Here is a 23774-nt window from a genome sequence, read left to right as displayed (position 1 = left end):
CAAGTGCACGTACGACCACCAGCGGAGGCGCCGCCACTCCATCCAGCACGCACCGGAGTATCATCCGCGTCCACGAGCCGCGCGGCAAGCTCGTAACAGGACACTCAACACCCCGTTCGCACGTGAGGTCCCTAAATCTCTATGGCAAGGATGGATAAGCCGGAGTCAAGGTTTTGGTCTCGAACTCCGTGATCTCCGGTGCGCCGTACGCAGCACGGCAGGCCATGGAGTCACGGTCTGACGGTCTTCCTCACCAACCCCACGGACGTGCAGATCCTAGTCGGTCCTCTGCGATGCTGGCGCGCGCTGCGGCTCCCCGGACGTGGTCGCTGGAGTCTGCGGCGAGCCGGTGGCGCGGCCAAGTAGATTGATGAGATGGCAGTACCGAAGGCGACGCAGTGCGACACAACGAGATTCAAAGTCGAAGGACGCGGTAGACATCAGCACGTGCGAGCGGAGCAAGCCGACACGGTGCTATCTCGCCGAGCAGAGATCGAAGAGCCACCGCGTGCATGCTACAAAGCAGAGCAAGCTAGTAGCAGCAGGCTAACACACACGCAAGATAGTTAGCAGCACGCTGGTCTCTGGCACACTCGCATGTAAGCAAGCTGCACGCATGCAGGTTTGCCAGCGGGAGGCGCCGGTCGGGTGCGTGTTTCCTACCGAACGTGCGCTAGGCCACCCGCAAAAAAAAAAAAAAGAACGTGCGCTAGGCCGCTGGCCTGCCGTGGCTACCAGCATGGAGCTGTTCCTGCCCCTAGTCCCCTACCCCGTGAGTAGGGCCTGGCTGAGGCCTTGCCGGTGTTGCGCACGCTGCATATACAGGTTTCAAGCGAGGAGGAGCGTGGTGAGCGGATCATCGGCGGGCGCCGATGGCGAGCGGAGGCGGTGCAGGGACAACTCGGTGGTGGTGGACTGGTGGTCATGGTTTTTGTGAAAACCCCTCTCATGCTAGTTGGTTCTCACTTAAAGCATCGGTATGACTGATTAAAATTAGGAGAAGGTAGAGACAATGACGCAAATAACCACATTGTAGGTATTTTTCTGAAAAAATGGCAGCCCCGGTCACTGCCAGATGGGTCCGATACTACCACGTCAGCTTATACGTAGCTGCAAGGTATGTGATGATGGTACATGACACTGCATTGCGTCTTCCATGACCGTAAAATTCACTTTCCTGAATACAATGACCAAAGTGACATATACAGACAAGTTCCATGACTGCTCATGTATTTTACTCTTTAAGAAAAAGGTCAACGTACTAGGAAAAACCCAACCAGGGCATCTCCAGCGGGATGACATAAACGGACACAGGGCGAATATTTATGACCGCGTGGTCAAAAATGCGCCTGCACCCAAACCCAGCGGCCCGTGGGATGTTCGCGGACACACAAACGCGGCTCAAATCTGCGCCGATTTTGCGTCTTTGTGGATGCTGCGCGGTTGCGCCGCGCGACTTCTCGCTTCTCCCATAGTCCCGCTTGGTAGCGACCCTGCCTCGATGCGGCTTCTCAGCCGGCGCGACTTTAAGCACAACAACTGCCGGAGAGGGCAACCGCCGGAGTGGCGGCTGCGTCGATCGTGGCGCGAACCGCTGTAACGGAGCGCGAACTCATAAACCGTCACGAAAGAGTAATCACAATCATGTTCGATTTCTGCGCTGCTATTCATCCTCTCTCAATAAGACCCCTATGTCTGCGCATTCGGATCTCCAACCGTCCGTCGCCTTTCATCTCTACGACTGAGGTGACATGAGCAACCTCTCTTTACCATCGAACGACGGTAGCAAGGGGAAGCCACCGGAATAGCGACATTGGTGGGATAAAACTGCCACGCCAAGCTCTAGCTCTCCACCAAACAACATACTAACCAGCTGTACCTTTGCCGCATGTGTTGCACATAGAAGGGCTCGTGCTCGTCCATGCAAGAATTCAAGCGTCTCAAAATGCTTGCTCCTTAAGAATACTATTAACAGGGGCAGAGCTTTTTGGGCTTACCCTGATGCACATGCATCAGGATCTAAGATTCTTTTTAGTAGTATTTATGAGCTCAATGACTGGAGTGCATTAAGTTATCTAGAGAAAAATGCATCAAGAAACAGAAATGCAGCTAGCAAAGACTGCATGCCTGAAGATGCATCAAATGAAATTTGACTCCAGCTCCACCCCTGACTATTCATAGGTGTCACTTTAGAGATGCATCGGGGAAACAAAAACAGAAACATAAACGAAGGTAGTATAATATAAGAATAACCACGATGATGAGTAACTTTAGAGCTTTACAAGCTCGAACACCAGAACTTCACAAGAGGATTAAATTCAGTCTGAACGAAACCACAGTACCACACGCTCCCTGCCAATGTCCACGAGAGAAACAATAAACAGCCTCCACCAAATAAAAGAAGGTAGATCAATGTGCACCAACCATATGATATAAGAAACAATATGCATGGAACATGAGGCTACCAGCTAACAAGAGGTTTAACAATCTGTAAAGGGAGGAAGGAAGACATATATTTCGTTGCCGTATTTTGAACATGACGTTCGGACCTGAAACGAATATATTAAAAATTAATTTCATTTGCTTGGGAGACATTGGGAACTACAAAATCATATTTTCAAAGGTATGTTCTCTTGACGTGTTGCTCGAGCATCCTAGCCACCAGCATCAGAGAGCTGAATTCCCCAAGTCTAGTCAGTTATAACATGCAACTACATGCAGTGCCAACTAGACATTTAGATGATATGACATGACATTAAATGAGAAGAGAGAGATGCTAGTGGTAGAAGCAACTAGCTGCTCGTATATGTTACAGAGTTGAGTTCGAGCGACTTATACTTAGCTCAACTCAAATCACGCAAAAAATTGAGCGAGCTAAGACTGATTTGATTTAAAGGCAAGCTATAAAACTGGTCATGCTTAGCTTGTAACAATCTCAGGTCCATCTTAAGGGAATTTTGAGCTAAGAAAGACAATGAAATTACCCGCAAAAAAAAAAGACAATGAAATTACTACATTCCAAGGTGAATCTTTCATACAATTTAAACCACAACGATGCCATCTTAAAACACAATTAGATATATTTTCAGTAACAACCCTGTGATTCTAACAAAACACACTTTCGCAATACTTATCAAGCCAGAAATACTGGATGAACTAGCAAAGGCTAGAAAAGGTGCGTTTTGTTGTCAAAATTTGGTCGATAGTCATATGGGTAGCCTATTCATAGGAACATACCATATGCAATTAGTGCCTAATTTTTTTTGCCATAGTTAACCCTCCGGATTTCGTTGCATATATAAGGAAAAAAATACATTCACAACATATCAGGTAAGAAATTATCCTATTTTCTTTTGATATGAAAAAAATACTTATACATAATTACATTATTTTGAGCTATCGAGCTAACATTAAGCGAGCTAGTATTCGCTTAAGATCAACTTATTTTCTAATCGAGCTATAGCAGATGCTTATATTAAGGTCATTTATTGTCTAGCCGATCTCAAGTCAAGCTAAAAAAGAGTTGATGTCATCTCAATGGCAACATCGAGAAGCTTGTGGGTGCGGCGTGGTTTTCGAGGATTTCGTCTAGCTGTGGGATCTTCGGATCATCAAGGAGCTTCATCGGCAGTTCATCTTACTTCTCTGTCTCCGGGATGGATGTGGTATTTTCGACCCATTCGGTGACTTCCCGTCCGCAACCAACAACGTCTGGCCAACTCAGGGAGGAGCGGCAGCGGCAGCGCGCCGTCGACATGGTCTAGAGATTGAAGATGAAGAGCTTCTCAAAGATGTGATATTAAGGTCATTTAACAACTCTTTTTCTTGGTTTATTTTGTATTGTTCAATGTTTCTTTTAATGCGTGTGTCCTATTCGCAAAAAAAAAAAGAGTTGATGTCAAGCGGCTAATGAGCCTCGAGGTTTTTTTTTGCAGCCCGAAGTAGGTACCATGCACTATGAAGGATGTAAATTTTTTATGTCGTATATATTACCATTAGAATAGAGTTTCTCGAGACAAATTGAGTCCACATGATAATAAACATATCTTTTATGACACTACAACCTCTATTAGGCCGATACGCAATTTGAGAAAGATGTTCGACAATAAAATTGGTCAATAAAATATAAATTATTTGTCACAAAATTATATGGTTACACTAGTAGAAAACCTCTCATCCATCTAAGCCTTTAGTACCGGTTCCCTTACGAACCGGTACGAAAGGCGTTATTAATACCGGTTCCAGGGGTGGGACATTTATACCGGTTCGTTATGGACCTTTAATACCGGTTCGTAACACGAACCGGTATTAAAGGGTTTCTGCCCAGTTTTCAGGCGGTGGTGGGGCCAAGGCTGCACCTTTAGTACCGGTTCGTGTAAGGAACCGGTACTAAAGGGTCCATGCCCTATATGAGCGCGCGGCAGCGCCCGAGCTCCCTGCATCTCATTTCCTTCTCATCTCTCACATTTCCAAAAATTTTGCACCTCTCACACTCCAATAATTTTCATTTTTCTTCACCATTTTAACAAGATTAACGGCATACATCTATCCAAGGTTAGCAATATCATCCTTCCTTCCGGCGTTTCTAATTTAGCTCAGTTCTTTGGTAGTTTTAACTCGTACTATTTTTCTAGTGCAAGCAAGGTGTTCGATGAAATGACTAAGTTAGTGATTTTATTTTTTTATATGCAATTTGAGCTGAAATTATGGTATGTTTTGTAGGTTTTAATTAGTATCATCCCCGTCCTTACCGCTGTTGATCGCCAGCTTCGTCCCCTAGCCGGCACGGTACCACCTCGGTGAGCCCCTCTTCTTTTTTATAAAAAACAATTAGTTTTATGTGATGAACTTGAATATTAATTAAGTTGGTCACTCATATATCCATGATGTTGTGTATTTAATGATTAATACCGGTTGCTCAAAAGGGGGGGGGGGGGGGGGGCCTTTAGTGCCGGATAATTAATACCGGTTGCTCAACCGGTACTAATGCCTCTCTGGAACCGGTATAGATGAGCGTTTTTCTACCAGTGTTATAATTTTTGTGACATATAATTTATATTGTTAACTAAACTTTATAATTTTTGTGACATATGATTTATATTGTTAACCAATCTAATGAACCGGTACTGCGCGAGTATCTCTATGACACCATTCAACTATGGAGGTAGTAACGTAAATTAGTGATATATGCATGACACTTGTCTATGTTAGTCCCACTATGATAGTGTGTAAGAGAATGGCTTTCCATTAGAAACATCACTTGGCAGAAAAATAGCTCGACTAAGAATGGCAACTAAACTTACATTTTGCAATATATGTGAACAGAAAATATATTAAATTAATTAGGCCAATATATGTGCGTCGCAGTCCTCGTCGTAGTCGTCGTCCTCGGTCTCACGCCATGTGTGCCAGCTATTGGAGTTGGCGGCGAAGGCGGGATCGGCGCGGTGGTCAGGCGGCAGGTCTCGCCGCCTGCGCCGGATCTCGGTGCTCCTCTATGGCTCGCGCAGAGGCACGAGCGGGACAGGCACCCGGAGTTGGCTGAGCCGCCCAGCCGCCGCCAGGCAGGTGCATGTCCCCCAGCGGTGACACGACGTCCAGCTCCGGTGCATGAGCCGCGGTACGTGGACGGGATACGATGCCATTGATGGCGGCGTAGAAACCCAGCCGCCGCCCGCCAGTACGCGTGCAGAAGAGGCAGCCGCGACATTGATGGCGAACGCTGCAGCGTAGACGTAGACGCGGAAGCGATAATCGCTGAAGCGGCGGCCGCGAAAGCGGTGTGCTTGATATTGTCCTATGGCTCGCTGCTAGGTGGGCCCATTGGAAAAGTGAGCGGTCACTTGGTGCATCCGCGCAGCGTCCACCGCGACGCATCCCGAGCGCAAATATGCGCCGCGTTTGTCTACGCGGACAGCCGGAACAAGGTACAACCCCATTTTTCGACCGAACGGATACAAACCGATCGCTCAGTGTTTTCTACAACAGTCTGCAAATAGTGTTTTGACATCACTTCAGCCAAACCAAGGCCATCACAGGCAGGAGCAGTAAACAGCTGCATGCAAGTAGCTGACTCGGGGTAGTTGTTCCCGATTCAAGATTCCACAGCCCGATAAGAAGCAATCGGGAAGCACGAGCCCGACAACATACGGCAGATTTGCTGCTACTCGGGCTGGGTTACCCCGATATCTTCTAATCGGGGTACTAGTCCCCGACAGTGTATTATTTGTGGAAAAAATTAAAATCGAGTATTATTTCTAAAAATAAAGAAAAAAATTGTATTATTTTAAAAAAAATCGCTGGTACAGAGGTAAAATAGATGTAATCGGCAAAGAGAAATTTGGGCAAACAACTTGGAATATATTTTTCAAGGAGAGAAAGGCGGAATAAGAGGCATGGTTTATCTAATCAAACACGAAGGGAAGAATTACCGAGTTGTGTGACCATACAAAAGCTTCACATCTGGTCTGCTAAGGCGGAGGGAGAGACATACATGCATACGGAGACATAATCACTCTAAACAACGAACTGATTCATAGGGCATCCTCACCGCTGGCACACGAAACCCAGTATATATTTGGAAATCCAAAGATCAGAGTCCAGAGTTGTCGTTGATCCACTGTGATGCAGATCTTCCCACCGGCGGATGATGACCAGCATAAGCATTATCCATTGATTCGGCCTCGACCTTACCCAGCAGCGGATAGTGAGTAATGATACGGCCGCTTCCAATGCGCCACTTCGGTGCGCCAAGCCGCAGATGACGAGAATTCGTGGGATATAAGAATAGGTTGAGTCGACAGATTCTTTATTAGAGGCGTCGCAGAGATATTGAGAAATTAAGGAGGAGCCAAAGAGTTAAGATTCAAGAGGCGATATAGATGGTGGAAACGTCGGCAACAACTGAAGTGACGATCAACATTCAATCTGAGATGGCAACCTGCTGACATGTGCTAGATACATGGCATGAAAAATTAGCTATTAGGGTGATGTGGCGGGCCTGCTGCCGCAGATGACGAGAATTCGTGGGATATAAGAATAGGTTGAGTCGACAGATTCTTTATTAAAGGCGTCGCAGAGATATTGAGAAATTAAGGAGGAGCCAAAGAGTCAAGATTCAAGAGGCGATATAGATGGTGGAACGTCGGCAACAACTGAAGCGACGATCAACATTCAATCTGAGATGGCAACCTGCTGACATGTGCTAGATACATGGCATGAAAAATTAGCTATTAGGGTGATGTGGTGGGCCTGATGATGTGGCATAGCTGCATGCTTAGAGAAATAGGTTAGTGGGGATGAACTATTTAGTTATATAGGATACAGACGCATCCTCTTAAAAAGATAACAGGGATACAGAGCACACGCACGCAGACACGAGAAGCTTCGAGACAGAGCAACTGTCCAGAAACAAATGCAAAGAGGACCCCAAGAAAAAGAAAATAACAAAGAAGCCCCTAAGGTTCCCCAAGCTCAACCAAGACCATGGCTGTCCGCCCTTTCCAATGCCGCCGAGCGCCCGCGCACCAAGAACCGGAAGCACACCATCGCCGTCAAGCGGCTTTGTGAGTCGATGTAGTGCTCCGCCGCCGGCGAAGTTTCTATCTTGTGGAACGTCGATCGGGGATCATCCCCGTGCAGCTTGTTGGGATTTGCCCACGGATCAATCACATCAAACTAGATGAACAAACGCGGAGAAAATATTTATCACCAAGGGTGCGTGTCGCACCCTTAAATTTCCTCTCTTTATTTCTTTTTCTAATTTTCTCACGTTACAACTCGATTACAGAAACCCACGTACTGCTGTGTATATATATACACGAACAGCCAACTTGACCACGTTCTAAATCTACTCTAACACGTAGACACACACGGACCATGTACTAATCCGAACCAGAATACTACAGTACTACTACCTTAGAGCATCTCCAACAGAGGCTCTAAAATTTGGCGCTGTAAAAGTCGTTTGCAGCGCGCTCGATCCGGGTATAGCGCGCGGCGTTGGCGCGAGCTTCAGCAGAAACTCTATTTTACAGCGCAACTAAGAAGTCAAAAACAACCCTTCGCCAGAGGCTGTAAAATAGAGCACCACAAACAAGTTTTTCCAGCGTACATACAACAAACAAGATCAAACATACCACAAATAAATCTAAAAAAATCAACTAAATTTCGGAACTAGTACATTCCTAAAACAGATTTCAGATCGGAGTAGTCTATTATGAACATTGGAATGGAACAGTGAGCAGTGCGATGAATCAGTGCAGAAAATGTCGGTGTTGTAGTAGCTGACGAGTCCGTGCTTGACTCCGCACTTGAACTCCCCGACGTAGGAGCTCCCGTCGGACTGTCGAAGCACGTCTGGCCCCGACGCCGTGGCTCTGCCCGCCCGACCACTCCACCGCGTAGCACTCGCCCTCATATTTCCCCTTGCAGATGAAGTTGTAGACGCCGGCGCCGGTGGTCGCGGAGGACGAGGACGAGGAGCAGGATCAGTAGCGCGAGCGGGAGGGCGAGCAGGACGAGGGCCGGGTGGGTCGCGGCGGGGCGGAGGCCGTGCGGGTGGTGGAGGTCCTTGGCCTGCTGCGCTGCGATGGCCTGCGCCTTCTTGTGGTCGGGCTCCGGGTCCTCGAGCAAGACGGCCTGGAAGGAGGAGCAGTTCGATACGGTCGGGGAGCGATGACGGTGTGTGCATCAGCTTGCCGGCGCCGGGTCCGGGCCCGTGGCCGTCCATTCCCCGCCGCCTGGCGCGGCCGTCCCTCTCCTCAATTTCAGCTGCTTCTTCCCGCCGGCCGCGAGCGCAGATCGGGTCGAGGGTGGAGCAGGGGAAGGGGAGAGACGTTTCAGAGTCGTTTTTCTTCTTCGTGCGGTGGGAAGGATCGCGCTGTAAAAGATTACAGCGCGCGGTAGCCGGCGCACTAGATATAGTGCTTTGGATAGCGCAAACTGCCGCGCGCACTAAACTATTTACAGCGCGGGCTACTTTACAGCGTCTGCTGGAGGGCGAAAAACGCGTGCAGCGCTGTATATTAACGGTTTTTTTAGCGCAGCGCTAGTTTACAGCCTCTGTTGGAGATGCTCTTAGACTAGCTAGCTAGACTACTGCAATTAGGACTCACCTACGTGGAAGGCAAAGCCAAACCGATCCAAAAATTTACCTAATTAACCTGACTAAACATAAACGCTAACTTGCCTCTACGAAGGCAAGATTATTACTAACAATCTCCTCCTAATCTTGACTCTACCACATCCCGATATCGACTCTCCTTGCTTCACATCACCTTCTTTATTATCTTCATTGTCATATCCATACAGTCAGTATGACCATGCAGGAAACATGCAGTGCACCTTTGCTCTGCTCTGCTTTGCCACCGCCATTGCTCGGCCCCTGCTGCACCGGGTTCGCACCTATGTGCCACCGCTATTGTTGGCATCCTCGCACTCGGTTCGCACCATACTCCTCTTGTACTTGCTTGCAGTAGTTTCTCCTCCTACTGCGCACACACATCCTCGCTTTACGGTAGCTTTCCCTACCACCGGCCGCCTTCGGTATCGCACCGAACCCTGCTGGCCGCAACCAGGACGCTCCACGAGGACATGGACATAACTCACGGAATATCGTGCACACCTCACACACTTGGCACGCTTCAACTGCAACAGATCCTTATGGAGGCGAGCACTTGGACACAACGACGACTCACTGACACGACGACGATTGCACGTGTAGACGTGCACACACTTGACTCTTTGACTCATCCGACTCCTCCGAAGACGATCTTGACGAGATTTCTCGGCACCGCACCTCGGCACCACCTCTCCCGTCAACGATCATCCGTAGCTCCACCACCTTGCGACGACAACTCTCCGCCGTCTCCTCCTTGTCGTTCCGCCGAACGACGATCACCTGCCCCGAGGCGCTAGTACGGGTCGGCTCCCCGGGGCAAGCGTAGCTTCAAATCTTCGACCTCGCTTTGATACCAATTGTTGGGATTTGCCCACGCCCCACGGATCAATCACATCAAACTAGATGAACAAACGCGGAGACAATTTTTATCACCAAGGGTGCGTGTCACACCCTTAAATTTCCTCTCTTTATTTCTTTTTCTGATTTTCTCGCGTTACAACTCGATTACAGAAACCCACGTGCTGCTGTGTGTATATATATATACACGAACAGCGAACCTGACCACGTCCTAAACCTACTCTAACACGTAGACACACGGATCATGTACTAATCCTAACCGGAATACTACAGTACTACTACCTTAGACTAGCTAGCTAGACTACTGCAACTAGGACTCACCTACGTGGAAGGCAAAGCCAAACCGATCAAAAAACTTACCTAATTAACCTGACTAAACATAAACGCTAACTTGCCTGTACGAAGGCAAGATTATAACTAACACAGCTTTGACCCCAGATCCGGCCATCCCCGTCGACACCGTCGAGGACAACAACCAGATCCACCATCTCCGAACCTCAAGCCTTGCTTCTGAACAGCAAACCAACTCGAAGCACCGGCGTCGCAGCCCCGGAGCTGCGCAGCACCCACCGGAAAGCTCCTGTACACATCCCTCGCTCACCTTGCCGGCGCCGGAGCAGATACCAGCAAAGAGGTAGCAGAGAGAGGGGAACAAAATTCCATAACGGCGGCATCTCTGCTTCCTCGACGCCACCGTCCGGACCAAACCCGTGGTCGCCTGGATCTAGCACCCAGACGGCACACAGGTCGCCTACCAGATCCGACGCTGACAACAGGGGAAACCACCTCGTCGGAAGGGGATATGGAGGCCTCTTATTCTCCGCCTCCATCACCACTATCGGAACAGAGGAGATGCACGGCCGAAAACCTAGCAACCTAGCTACCCTAGCTACTGCTATACATACCGGACGCGGCTTCCGGCGACCCCACCCACCGACGGCCATGGACGACCGGGTGGGGGAGCCGCCGGAGATCGGCCAGCCGGAAACGGGGTCGCCGCGCGCGAAAGTTGAGTCCCCTGTTTGTCGTCCTCGAGAGAGGAACGAGCGCTTGGACTACCGGGGAACCCTCTGTTGAACTGACTTAGGGCATCTCCAACGCGGCGACCCATCCCGCGCCCGCGCGTCCGGATGGGTCCAGCCGGACAAAAATGCAGCCCAACGCGGCGATGCACCGCAAATGCGGATGGCCGCGGCGTCCAGAACGACGCAAACCCGACCAAAATCTTGGCCGGGTTTGCGTGGCCGCGGATGGAACGCGGCGTCCTCGCGTGTCCGCCTGGTCCGCGTGGCTGGCCCAGCTGTCGGTGCCCCAGTCCTATTAAATGTGGACTGGGGGAGGGGGACTGTCCCTATCCATTCCACACTCTCCACTCCGGCCACACGCACCGACCTAGAGCTTCCGCGATGCCATGCCCCCGAAGCAGGAGTTCCTCCCGTCCGCGAACAACCACGAGGCCGGCAGCAGCTGGCGAATCGCGCCGGCGGCGTTGGACAAGGGGCCGCCGGCTCCTCTCAGCCGCGACCGGATCTACGTCTCCATAGCGGTGGCGCAGATGTTCTGGGACGCCGGCGTCCCAATGCCGTGGGGGGACGTGCACCTCCCCCACGGCTGGCACCTGAGCCCAGATCGGGTTCCGGTGCCGCCCATCCCGGACTCCGGCCGTGCCCGCAACGCGGAGATCCGGAGGCGGCGCACGCAACTGTCGGCAGACATCCAGGAGCACCCAGCATACGGAGACACAAGTCCCAACTGGGACTTGTGGTTCGAGGTGGAGCACGACGTGCTTGGAGGAGGAGGAGGCCACACGCCAGGCGATGCTCCGGGAGGAGGAGGAGCGCCGGGCCGCGCTCCGGGTGGAGGAGGAGCGTCGGGCCGCGCTCCGGCAGGAGGCGGAGCTGCAGGCCGCAGCGGAGGAGCAGCTCCGGAAGGAGTCTGTGCGGAGAGCACGGCTGCACAGGCCGGCTGTCAACACCCGGGTTTTTAAGTCCGAATGCCTATTATGTCATACATCGCAATCCCAGGAATATTGTTGTTGCGAGGCATAATAGTTAAGTATCACAGTCATCATTCATTACAAACCATAAGTCTTACAAATTTGGAATCACATGATCCATATTACACGAATAGTTGATCTATTGATCAACGAACAAACACAAGTTCATAGTTCAACATAGCGGAAGCGTAAGATACAAGGACTCTCTAGTCCACAGGCCAACGCTTGACGTCGGAAGGCGCTTAGTTGTCGTAGGCGTCCTGCTGGTCGTCTCCTTGTTCATCTTCATACTCTGGCCATTTGAATAGCCAGGGACAAAGCCGTGAGTACTTTAAGTACTCGCAAACTAATACTAATGTAAGTGCTAGACATTCTAGTATGGTTTGCTAAGCTCTAGTTTATTTGCATAAAGCTAGTTTTAGTTCACAAAGTTTGAGAAAAGCTAATTCATATACTGACTAACTCAAGTGGGAACATGAGTGTCATTCCCACCATTCAAGTGGTGATTTCAATTCAATTCACCACAAGTCATTTCACCATCATCTTTCAACATCATTTTCAAAGATATGACATCGGAAACTGTATGGCTTTTCCAACCGTCCGTAACCGTGGACGCGGCTATTCGAATAGGTTTACACTCTGCAGAGGTTGCACACTTGTGCCACAACATTTGATTTCATCCGTCGGGATTACCCCGAATCATCGTAACACAGTACGCGGATCATCAACCATAACCTTTCACTTACAAATCCTAGTATGAGCACCTCTCCCCATGAGCTTGGCCTCCCAGTGAAGACCAACTGTCAACCTGGGAGCTGCACAGGGCTTGGCCGTACAATTCACCTCAATTTTATATCATTTCTCAACAACGGAGGCAGCCTCAAGCGTAACCCCTATGACGTGTGTTCAGAGGGAACCCATACTAAGACGCATAAACTTCCAGTTAAGCCCTACCCATAATCAGGTATTGTGGGGGTACTTAATAATTGGAAAGGTATCGCATTCAAACCAACATCATTGTTTATCAAAAATCAACAACTTCTCTTGTTCATATTCACCTTCAAAAATCATTCAATGGAATGCATCCTCATTCCAAGGTTTCAAATTCATTTCAAATGCACATTGTTCCCATCTAGAGTAGTCAAGTTTTATTTCATTAGCACTAGCTCTAAACCATGAGGGGTGCTATCTTGCTTTGCTTGGAAGAGACTAACTCTACTACTCTAGTAACCAACTTGTACTTTGACCAAAGTTAACTATAAAAGTAACTCATTGAGAAAGCAAGTAAAAACTTGTAAGGTAAAAACTTGGGATAGGCTTATGTAAGAAAAGGTAAGAATCCTGGTGCCTTGCCCCAAGGGGCTTTGCACTTTGCAAGAATAATAGCTTGCCTTGGTAGTTCTCAAACTGTTCCTCCTCCTCCTCTTGGTAGCAACCTTCTTCTTCGGCGTACTCTCCGGTGCTACCGTCTAAATTTGAATACGAGTATAATTACTCACTAATTCAATGGCTAGTCCATACATCACATATAAACACACAAACTATTTTATGCACACAAATAATCTACTTAGGGAGCATGGGTTGTGTGGTTTAAATAGAATTCACTTCTTTGTATTTAATATGTAAATGATAGTTTCCATAGAGTTCTTGAGAAATAATTTCCTCTCATTAAAATCTTCTTAAGATTTAATTCCTCAAACCATCATATATGAACTCATATTGACCTAAGTCAAATGTTCATCATCATCATTTGGGAAAATGATTTAAATGAGGTAGATCACCTCATAACTACTATATTAAACCTTAACAAACATCTTTTTTCTCCTAATTTTGAGACTCCTTGAGAATTAAGAGGGGGCGTGACACGTGTTCAACTAATTAATTTGCTTCCCTGCTTTGTTTTTCTGTGTACATTTTTGTGTTTCCTTACTGTTTGTTTTGTGGCCTAAGGCTGCATCCTTTTCTTCCTCGTGCTATTGTGGGGAAATAATTGGGTGCGTTGCCTTGTGTGGCTGTAGTTGCAATGTATCTGAGAAAGTGGTGGGCCTTAGCTGTAGCATTTAAGCTTGTTAGAGCTGAGTGGAATGGTCAAAGCGGTGGAGTACGTGGTGAGCCTGTTGGCTTCGTTTCACTCATCTCCTAACACGTGTGATCTCTTGAGCTTTCTCCTATCATCTTCTCTCTGTAAATTCTCCACCAATCTCTATTCTCACTGACCTTTCACACAAACTCACGAACATGGCCAAATGCGTGCTCCGCTCAGGCCGGCGCTACGAACCCACGAGCGGAGCCACATCCTGGTCAAAAACCAGGACCGTCTGTCCACTCCGACGTCTGACCCACATGATCTCATCTCACGGCTGTCGTGAAGCTGGCGGACGCCATCCCCTCTCGCCGCCTTCCGCACCCGCAGCTCGCCGCCTTCCGCACCCGCAGCTCACCTTCGTGCTGCTCTCGCTCTCGGTGTGCCCTGCCCCCGCGTCGCGCTTCCGTGCCCGTCCTGCGCGTGGCTTCCGACGACAGGGCCGACGCCGCGGAGGTGGACGGACGGATGAGCCGACGGCGGCGGTGCCGACGCGCAAGGTGAGGAACGAGTAGGAGCGACGGAGGTACCTGGTTGTCGCGATGATGTCCAGCCTCAGGATTACCTCCATGCTGCCGCCACCGTGTACTGCCGCTTCGCCTCGCAACTGGAAAGTAGTCTTTCTCTGTCCACCCTGCCTGGCAATTCCCCTTTTGATTTTCCTTCGAAATTTCAGCTCCTCTAAATTTTGTTGACCCGTTCCTACTGCTTTGTGTTTGAAAGGGTGGCGAGATTTCAGAGAAAATATTTGGCACCTTCGCACTTTCCGTGGGCGCAGGGGTGAGCAATCCTGACGCACGCACCAGCAAAATCTGTGGGGATGGCTCGCGCAGGTCGGGATGGAGTTGTGAGTGCGGACGTGCGGTGGGTGCACCGCGCGCTGTGGCACGGCTCGCTGTGGCACATGCAGAGTCCCAGTACCGGCCCCGCGACGGGCCCTTCCAGCTGATCGACGTCTTCGCCATCGTCAACACCGTCCCCGCCATATCCCTCCTCGCCTTCGTCTTCTTCAACAGCGGAATCCCCATGGCTCATGGCTGAGCTCCTCCCTGCCCTAGCGAGGTCCCCTTGCTATGGTGTACGGTCTCCTTCCTGTCCTCTCTCCCCTGGCCGTCAAACATTTACCTCCGGTAGGCAGACGCGCACGCTGTGGTGTTTGTTTTCCGTTTGTCATTTGGTCGAGCACTCGAGCCTCAGTACACTCGCTGTTTGATTTAGTTTGTGTGTGTAGACAAGAAGAGGCAGGCAAGCCGAAAGGCCGTGGCCCGTGGGCTCCAAGGAGGCAGCGGGAATGCAGCGATGGAGTAGGCGAACAAGGTTGGTTAGACTATATATATGGGCACAGGAGGAAGCAGTGAAGGGGACATCCAGCGAGGCGTTGAGGAGGGCTGAGCAGGCCAACAGAAGACTGAGGCCAGAGAGCTCCTTGACACACTCGCACGGAGGAAGATGACGGGCACACATGGGTGGTTTTCTTTGATCACCACAACCACTGCAGATGTTCATCATCTTTGAATGCCCCTGTGTCCACCATATCCTTGACGCTGTGAGTGCAGTGTGCACTGATCAAGGTTTTTTTGTTCTTATATCAACATTTCTTACTTTATAGATGTAGACTGGAGCTTTTATGCTGCATGTTATTTACCTGCATTATATTCTGGTGTTGCTCTGCAAGCCACGAGTATGCACATTTGATAAGAATTAAAGCTATTTGTGTATCTGCAATATAATTGACTGGTTAGGCATTTCTTGATTTAATAATACATAGTTGCCACCGTTCATATGTATATGTATCTACTTTTGACTGCATAAATCAGATGATCGTTGAAGTGTGAAGGAGATTGTTATATTTGGAAACTTATTTGGGACTGACGGATGAAGGTAATTAAACTGAAAAATTTCAATCTGTATCCCCTTTTAGATAACATAATATGCTATTTACCCGCAAAAAAACATAATATGCTATTTGATTTGGTTTTATTCTCATCTCTCTGAATGGCAGTATTGCTTCTCTCCTATTTCAGTTGGTACACTCTCTGGTGAGACCACTTAATTTATTACTTATGACATCATGATTTGTTGTATCTCTCTACCGAATATTACTTCGAGTCCTCTTCCTTAAGATTATCTTTGTGACATGTACGGTTATTCATAATAGCTCAATTGAAATGTTCAGCTGTTTAGATAGGTGTGTCCACAATGAAGAGTTTGTTCTGGAAGTAGTTCAGAAATTGCAATGGTCTCAACAAGCGTTCCCTAAGATGTAGAGCAAGCTTAAGGAGGGAACATATTGTGAAAGATCTTTTGTAGGTATGTATTTTTTTCATTTAGATGAATCGTATTTTGGACCAACATATTTTGTTTGAGCTACTTTTTTTTCTTGGGCAACAAACAGATCAGGTAATTAGGGACTTATTTTCCACTCTCTGGAATATAGCATGTTACATCTTTACTCAACAAGGGTTAGACCATTTTGTGCAGGATAATATGAGTGGCTAAAACATATGGTGCAAATAGTGAAAAACATAGTTGTTGCCAGTCATTAGTTGTTGTTGTTTCCAGAATTCGTTCTTTTCATTTCATCCTATTGGGCAGTGATAATTTTCTACACAAAGTGGTCTTTTTTTTTTTGTTCAGCTAATAATGCTAGAGGAATTGGTAATATCAACAAAGAGAACTCTGCAACTAATTCAATTGAAAGTGAAGGTTCGATATATGCTACGATCTCTAGATTATTAGAACCTTTTCTTAAATTTTGCATATAGTTCATCTTCGCACTGCTTTGATGTTGTCCATGCTTATAGAATTCAGTAGGTGCTGCTTATCCCTAGCTGTTTTGTCTGTAAATATATGGATGTTTGATAATTTCTATGTATTGTTGCTCTTACTACCTATGCTGGGGTAACAATACTCTTGAGTACTAAGAAATATCAATAATCTCTTTATGACTTCTATAAAGTATTTTCTCTAATTCAGTCTTTGGTACATGAAGTTTCTTCATGTCACAATCTAAAAAGTGTCGCCATATATGTCCATTCTAATTAAGTTAGTTCTTAGCCTTTAAGACAATGAGATGTTGTTGTGTGTTGTGGTTTAGACCCTGAGTTGTTTTCCTTGTTTAATTCATCTGCATGCCAATCAAATATTACCAGGCAAAGGGCTATCATACATGCCTCTATGTTCTGGGTTAGACACTGATATTTTTCTTCCGTTAATTGATCTTCATACCAAATAAATATTCGGAAAAGGGGCATCAAACACGCTTTGATCCAATGCTTCACATGATGTGCAGGTCTATCGTCGTGTTGCATAACGTGGCTGCTTTTTTTTTTATTATGGCTTATGCTAATGGTCTAGACTCGAGATGGAACCGATCATTCAGCATTTTAATGTTGTTGTTTCCTGCCATACTATTTTGAAAATGGCCGTTTATTCCGAGTACTTGCATTCTTAAAATATATATTGGGATAATGTGGTGTGGTGTGAGAGGTCGATTTATTTCTTGACAAGTTTTTTTAATAACCATTGAAATACATAATTGCCTAATGTTGCACATGTTTAAGGGACTTATTGGAAAACTGGGACAGTAATTGGACTGGATAGACATATGTGTAGGAAAAGATGAATCAGCAATATAATTTCGCTTAAACTACACATACGACATGCATTTCTAATAAAATAGGGGGAAGACGACAGCGTGGCAGAGGATGGAAGCACGGCGGATCGACCGTGGTGCCCAGAGAGGGGCACATAGGTTGAAATTAAGAGGCCATGAAAGATATATCCTGCCAAATTTGTGTAATAACATGTCATGAACTTTTTTTTGCTTCCTACAGTAGTAGTCCATGTTATCATATGAGTTCTAGCTATGTAATGAACTGCTGAATTGCAACAAGCCTGTACTGCTGTGTCGAGTCACCACTTATCACACATAGCGCCCTATTTACCAATCGAGCGATCAATATGCACTTATATTTTCAAGCTTACTTTACATATATCCAAATTGCTCCTTTATTTATCCAACTGGTAGAATCAGATAATGTAGACTCACTATACAAATAAACCACGTCATTCAACGTTGTTGTTTGCCCTTTGTTTAGCCTTAAACATGTTACCGAACAATACTTCATGTCCCGTTGAGCCCTCAAAATACTCACCAGAGCCACAAACAATACTTCATGTCCCGTTGAGCCCTCAAAATACTCACCAGAGGCACAAACACGGGCGCGGCGGCATGAGCCCTCAAAATTTTCACCAGAGCCACAAACACGGGCGCGGCGTGCCGCCGCGCGAGCTCTTGCTAGTATCATTTAATATCACTACATATGATTTAAATCTCAAGTAATTCATATAAGAGAGTTTGGAACCAGGGGTCCAAACATCCCATGAATTCATGTGAGACAAGTTTAAATGAAGTGTAAGACTCCACATAATTTACTTTAATAGTTTTGGACAATATCAACTAGTTAAACTAGTCAAATGATACATTAATTAAACTAGGACATGATCATGCAAAGTGACCATACCATTTTATTGCATAAACAATTAGTGTAAGTCAAATGTGAGCTATTAGAGATGGAATTAACTTAATATCTATTTTGGTTGATTTTTAATAATTATTTGAATAGGGAAAAGTCCCTGCATTGTTATTTTTATCACATTAATTCTACAAAGAATCTGGTCATGGGACCAGTGGCATTTGATAGATAATTTCTCTAGCTTTCCAACCATATAAAGTTCATCAAATTTGGTTTAGCCACTTTGAATATATTGATTTTCAAAGTGGAGGCAGTATTGAAATTCATTTGGAATTATTTAAACTAGATTTGAATTAAAAGGGCCAGCGGGAAACACTACTGGGCCAATTTCAAACTGAACGGCCCAAGGCCAGCCCAGCCACGGTCCAGTGCCGCGCGGGCTGCCTGACAGAGGGTCCCGCCTGTCAGCGGCTCATCTAACCCGAATCGGTAAGTTTCAACGTGGGGCGTAGGATTAGAAATGGATCGAACGGCTCGAGTTCATCGTCGTCGCCGGCGAGAGAGAAGTTCGCCGGCAGCTCAGGTAGGGGGTCGGAGGGCTAACCAGGGCTCCAGCGAGGGATGGCAGTATGCGTGGTGAAGTTGTGGACGACGGCGGAGCTCCTGGTACCGGCGGCTCCTCCTGGAACAGCTCCAATCGACGGCGGCGACCTCCGGGTACTGGCGGCGTCGATCTTCAAATTGGAGCAGCTCCGGCGATGATTCGATGGGTGGAGTGGTGGTTGAGAAGCAGTGAGAGGTGGGGAGTGAGACGGTGTGCTTGGTTCTGTCCAGGGAACTCCCTATTTATAGAATCGCATGAGGGTTGCGGGGCAGTGATGCGGGCGACCATGGCGCGGCTTCTCCGGCGAGCTATCGAGCTAGGCGAGGGTGCAGAGGTGTTCTACGTGTCCAGGCGAGGCGAATGGCGGCGACAGCTTGGTCGGGGAGGGCCTGGTTGTGTCGCATTGCTTCCGCGTCTGTCGCGCCCGCGGCGGAGCAGGGTCTCCTTCTCCGGCGGCGGTGGCTGCGGGTCGTGGTCTGGCGGGTGTCTGGCGGCGTCCAGGTGTCGTGGTGATGCTCAAGGCATCGAGAGCGGGTCCAGGGCGAGAGCGAGGTGGTGGCGCGACGTGTGTACTGTGACGTCCGCGCGTGTCCACGCGCGATGTCGTCGGCATGGCGTGGCCACCACTGGGCGCGCGCATTCCGGCGGCTGTCGAGCTTCTCCTCGACCATGGCCGGTGCTAGGTGGTCCAGTAGAGTGAGGTGGCGGCGTTGGACATGGTGGGCAGGGGTGGCGATGAAGGAGAGGAGGGGTGGCTCGGCATGGTGGCGCCATGGCCGGCATGCCATGCCCATGTGAGCTAGCCACTCCTCATTAGGGTTACTATGTGCCATTTATGGTTAGAGGGAACCAGGGGACAAGGTAGATTAGAGTTGGAGTAGATTAGGTGTGTAGAATCACTATTTGCAATAGTTGCAAATAGTGCCCGATTTTGTAAATTGCAAAAAATATCCAAATTTGAAAATATTCAAATGGTGAATCTTTTTGAAAAGTGAGTGTTGATATAAGTTGTAATTGACCAGAGAAGATTTGAGGTGGTGGTGGAAAAATTAGAATCCAAGAATTGGCAAAAATGGCTAAGTGGAGAATGTTCCATATGTGAAAAAGTTGTGACTTTGGATGAGCATTGCTCATGATCAAAGATGATTTTGGCATGGTGCTCTTTACCAAAGTTGTTCACCTTGATGTTGAATTTGAAAAGGTGCAAAGAGTTAGCAAGAGTTGGTTTGGGAAAATTGAATGGCAAGGGCTCAAAGTGGTGATCAGACTATAATTGTCAACTTTGACCAATATCATATGTGAGCTAGTTTTGCATTTGGAAAAGATTTGAATTGTGATTCTTTGATTCCAAAAGTTGTAATAAGTGTTTAGTAACATTATTCAACTAGTGGTGAAGACCAAATAGGTCTAGGGTCAAAATTTATAAAAATGCCATAGGGCATATGTTAGGGTTTTTAGGGTTTTTCAATTATTGGATTTTCTTCCTCTTTGATTTATTTGGTTGGTGATCTTCATATGATCACATTAGGGTTTAGAGCATATCAAATACAAGTAATAACAATCATCATGGCATATCACTCAAATGCACAAGTCCTATGCATGGTACTATATGCAATATTAAAAAGTTTTTGTTGGTTTGAAATTTTGCTTTCTGGAATTCTCTAACTTTCTTTTTATTGAAATTTGGGGTGTTACAAACCCTTCCCCCTTACGAAAGATCTCGTCCCGAGATCGAAAAGAAAGTTAGGTACTAAAGAGATCTGGGTACTCCTTCTTCATGAAGTCTTCGCGTTCCCATGTGGCTTCATCCTCGGTATGATTGCTCCATTGTATCTTCAGAAACTTGATGCTTCGGGTGCGGGTGGTTCGGTAAGCTTCCTCCAGGATGCGAATCGGAACTTCGCGGTAAGTCAGATCCTTGTTGATATCCACCGATCGGTGATCGATGTTCTTGAACACTTCGATCTTCTCCGGGACTTCAAGGCACTTCCGGAGAAGCGAGATGTGAAACACGCCGTGCACAGCCGACATTTCTTCAGGTAACTCCAGTTGATAGGATACTTCTCCTCGGCGGATGAGGACTTTGAAAGATCCGACATAGCGGGGTGCAAGCTTTCCTTTCAGCTGAAACCTTTGCATTCCTTTCAAGGGGGATACCTTGAGATAGACGAAGTCTCCGATCTCGAAGGTCATCTCCCGACGTCTCTTGTCGGCGTAGCTCTTCTGTCTCGATTGCGCCGTCTTGAGGTACTCTCGGATCTTGTGGACTTTCTCTTCGGCTTCACGAAGAACATCTGGGCCAAAAGCTTGGCTCTCTCCGACTTCCGACCAGTTCAGGGGGGTACAGCACTTCCTTCCGTACAAGGCTTCAAAGGGGGCCATCTGTAGGCTGGCTTGATAGCTATTGTTGTAAGAGAATTCTGCGTAAGGTAGGCAGTCTTCCCACTTGGATCCGTATTCCAGTACGCATGCTCTTAGCATGTCCTCCAATATCTGGTTGACTCTCTCAGTCTGTCCGTCGGTCTGAGGGTGATAGGCGGTGCTGAAATTCAGGCGGGTGCCTAGTCCTTCATGCACTTTCTGCCAGAATCTCGAGGTGAACTGTGATCCTCTATCTGACACTATTGATTTGGGGGTTCCGTGCAGGGCGACTATTCTGGAGATGTAAAGTTCAGCTAACTTTGGGCCTTGATAGGTGGTTTTGACGGCGATGAAATGGGCGACTTTGGTCAATCTATCGACCACTACCCATATTGAATCATTGCCTTTGCTGGATTTGGGCAGTCCGGTGATAAAGTCCATTCCTACGGAGTCCCATTTCCATTCTGGAATCTGGAGGGGTTGTAACAGTCCGGCGGGTCGTTGATGTTCTGCCTTGACTCTCTGACAGATGTCACACTTGGCGATATAGCTACCGATCTCTCTCTTCATTCCGTGCCACCAAAATTGTTCTTTCAGGTCCTGGTACATCTTGGTACCTCCGGGGTGGATTGAATAAAGGGTGTCATGGGCTTCTTGCAGGATGACTTGTTTCAAGTCAGAGTCCGATGGTACACAGAGGCGTTCTTTGTACCAAAGAACTCCGGCTTCGTCTACGGTGAATCCGGGGGCTTTTCCTGCGGCTATCTGTTTCTTGATTCCGTCAATGCTAGCGTTGTCTTTCTGGGCTTCCTTGATTTGACCAACCAAGGTGGGTTGCAGTTCGATGCTGGCTAGGAATCCTTCACTAACAAGTTCAAGTCTGAACTGTTCAAATTCTTGGTGCAAGCTGGGCTGTTTAGTTGCGAGCATGGAGTTCAACTGACACGGCAGTCGACTCAAAGCATCCGCTACCACATTGGCCTTGCTGGGGTGGTAGTGAATCTCCATGTTGTAATCCTTGATCAATTCGATCCATCGGCGTTGTCTCATGTTTAGCTCCTTCTGGGTGAATATATATTTGAGGCTTTTGTGGTCGGAGTAGATCTCGCATCGATTACCCATGAGGTAATGACGCCAAACTTTCAAGGCTAAGACCACGGCTGCAAGCTCGAGGTCATGGGTTGGGTAGTTCTGTTCATGTTGCTTGAGTTGTCTTGAAAGGTAGGATACAACCTTGCCTTCTTGCATAAGCACGCATCCAAGTCCAGTCTTGGAGGCGTCGCAATATACGTCAAAGGGCTTTGAGATATCTGGCATGATCAGGATTGGGGTTGTTGTCAGTCTACTCTTGAGCTGTTGAAAGCTCTCTTCGCATTTGTCGGTCCACTCAAACTTCCTGTCTTTTTTCAGCAGTTAGGTCATTGGTCGAGCGATGCTCGAAAAACCTTCTACAAATCTGCGGTAGTATCCGGCTAATCCAAGAAAAGCGCGGACCTCGGTTTGGGTGGTTGGGGCTTGCCATTCCATAACAGTTTTGATTTTGGCGGGATCTACTGCAATTCCTCCTGCAGACAAGATGTGTCCCAGGAATCCAACTTCTTCCAACCAAAACTCACATTTGCTAAACTTGGCATATAACTTGTGCTGTCTAAGGGTTTCTAGAACAATCTCGAAATGTTGTTCATGTTCTTCTTCGGACTTGGAGTAGACGAGGATGTCGTCGATGAAAACAACGACAAACTTGTCCAAAAAGTTCATGAAGATCTTATTCATGAGATTCATGAAGTAAGCGGGGGCATTGGTCAGTCCAAACGACATGACGTTGTACTCATACAACCCATATCTAGTGGTAAAGGCAGTTTTTGGAATGTCGGTGGCTCGGATCTTCAGCTGATGATATCCAGTTCTAAGGTCGATCTTGGAGAAAACTTTGGATCCGGTGAGTTAATCAAACAGGTCTTCTATCTTGGGTAGGGGGTATTTGTTTTTGATGGTGACATCGTTAAGCTTACGATAGTCCGTACATAAGCGATTTGCACCATCCTTCTTGTCTACAAACAAGACGGGGGATCTCCAAGGGGATGCACTCGGTCTAATCAGACCTTTGGCCAACATATCATCTATTTGCTTCTTCAGCTCCACAAGCTCGGTTGCGTTCATGCTGTAAGCTCTCTGGGCTATGGGTCCAGTTCCGGGGATTAACTCGATGATAAACTCGATATCCCGATCCGGGGGCATACCGGGTAGGTCATCCGGAAACACATCAGGGTAAC

The 23774-nt window shown here is 47.6% G+C and overlaps 1 long non-coding RNA gene across 7 annotated transcripts; it reads left to right on the top strand.

Annotated features, from left to right (window-relative positions):
- The first annotated feature begins 14162 nt into the window (after positions 1–14162).
- On the top strand, positions 14163–18049 carry LOC127293879 (uncharacterized). 7 transcript variants are annotated; one of them, XR_007846207.2, is made up of 4 exons: positions 14166–15188; positions 15277–16368; positions 16696–16764; positions 17351–18049. It is a non-coding gene; the product is annotated as an uncharacterized lncRNA (long non-coding RNA). The 7 variants fall into 7 exon arrangements; XR_007846210.2 differs by having other exon boundaries at positions 14172–15188; positions 15277–15939; positions 16061–16097; positions 16235–18049; XR_007846205.2 differs by having other exon boundaries at positions 14163–15188; positions 15277–16764.
- The last annotated feature ends 5725 nt before the right edge of the window (positions 18050–23774 follow it).

Source organism: Lolium perenne, chromosome 4 (assembly GCF_019359855.2).
Source record: "Lolium perenne isolate Kyuss_39 chromosome 4, Kyuss_2.0, whole genome shotgun sequence".
NCBI lineage: Eukaryota > Viridiplantae > Streptophyta > Magnoliopsida > Poales > Poaceae > Lolium > Lolium perenne.
Note: the sequence above shows the minus strand (reverse complement) of the source record. Positions and strands in the feature narration are given on the sequence as shown.